At 41.2% G+C, this 1696-nt stretch overlaps 1 long non-coding RNA gene across 1 annotated transcript; it reads right to left on the reverse strand.

Annotated features, from left to right (window-relative positions):
• Window positions 1–226: 226 nt before the first annotated feature.
• Window positions 227–559, reverse strand: LOC141913829 (uncharacterized). Its single transcript, XR_012620655.1, has 3 exons — window positions 506–559; window positions 361–428; window positions 227–267 (listed from the first exon to the last, which is right to left on the reverse strand). It is a non-coding gene; the product is annotated as an uncharacterized LOC141913829 (long non-coding RNA).
• Window positions 560–1696: the final 1137 nt, after the last annotated feature.

A 1696-nucleotide genomic window follows, 5' to 3' on the forward strand; every position in this document is an offset into this window, starting at 1 on the left:
AGTAAGAATTCGTAAATAAAATAACAACTGACAGCATCATATTCGAAGAGCTGTTCCATCAGAAAATTAACAATTCAAAACAATAACTGTAACAGAACATTATGTTTATTTTCAACAGACTTAACAATATAAATTGATAAGAGACTTACGTGCAGATAACATTTTAGCCACTTTAACTTTGCACTTTGCTGACTTAGATCGAGAACCGAAATACAATTTCCTTTTTCCTGATTTTCCCTTGGAGCCTATAGTTGGTGTGCTAGCCATCTACACAATGAAAACATGACAATGATTAGAAAGCAGTTGCATAAGTGATTCTTGATACATGTATCGCACTAAATAATTGCCGAAGCTACTTACTTTTGGTTGTCTGATAGATATAGATATCTGAAGATCTTAAGGAGACATCTACATGACAAAAACTGGTCCTGAAAAGATATAAAAAACTGGTTTTCGGTGCATTGCAGGCAAATTTTTTAGGGGGGAGGAGCAATGTTTATCTTACCGCGACCACCACAGGTGCCAAATAAACTACGGGATCCACGAGCAGCGACCAAATCAGCTACAACACGACCCTAAAATATGAAGATATTGTCTCATTATACTGGCCGGTCTAATACTTATCAGGCATGGATCCACATATTTAGGGGGGGAGCAATGTGTAACTTACCGCGAGCACCACAGGTGCAAAATAAACTGCGGGATCCACGAGCAGCGACTAATCAGCTACAACACGACCCTAAAATATAAAGATATTGTCTCATTATACTGGCCGGTCTAATACTTTCAGGCATGGATCCACATATTTAGGGGGGGAGCAATGTGTAACTTACCGCGAGCACCACAGGTGCAAATTAAACGGCGGGATCCACGAGCAGCGACTAATCAGCTACAACACGACCCTAAAATATGAAGATATTGTCTCATTATACTGGCCGGTCTAATACTTTCAGGCATGGATCCACATATTTAGGGGGAGCAATGTGTAACTTACCGCGAGCACCACAGGTGCAAATTAAACGGCGGGATCCGCGGAGCTAACAGCAAAGCCTATGAATTGACTCTAAAAAGAAAAGACTGTCATGTTATAAGGGTAAAAATGAGAAATAATCGACTGAATACGAAAAGGATCCAAGAGATCAGCGACTGAACAGGCGAAGTGACCCTAAAAAACAAATAACAGTCTTGTTAGAGGTGTTTTTATTCCTATAATATCAGGCATGTAAGCGCTTAATCCACATATTAAGGGTGGGGGCAATGTGTAAACTTACCGCGAGCACCACAGTGCTACATAAACAGCGGGACCCTCAGGAAAAGCAACTGAACAGACGATTTGACCCTAAAAAAAAGATCTTATTAGAGGTGTTTTTGTTTATAATATACGGAGAGGAGCACTGTAAAACTTACAGCGAGCACCACAGGTGCGAGAAAAATGGCTGGATCCACGGACAGAGACCAATCGACTATGACACGACCCTAAAATATGAAGATATTGTCTCATTATACTGGCCGGTCTAATACTTTCAGGCATGGATCCACATATTTAGGGGGGAGCAATGTGTAACTTACCGCGAGCACCGCAGGTGCAAATTAAACGGCGGGATCCACGAGCAGCGACTAATCAGATACAACACGACCCTAAAATATGAAGATATTGTCTCATTATACTGGCCGGTCTAATACTTTCAGGCAGGGA

Source organism: Tubulanus polymorphus, chromosome 12 (assembly GCF_964204645.1).
Source record: "Tubulanus polymorphus chromosome 12, tnTubPoly1.2, whole genome shotgun sequence".
NCBI classification, from domain to species: Eukaryota; Metazoa; Nemertea; class Palaeonemertea; order Tubulaniformes; family Tubulanidae; genus Tubulanus; species Tubulanus polymorphus.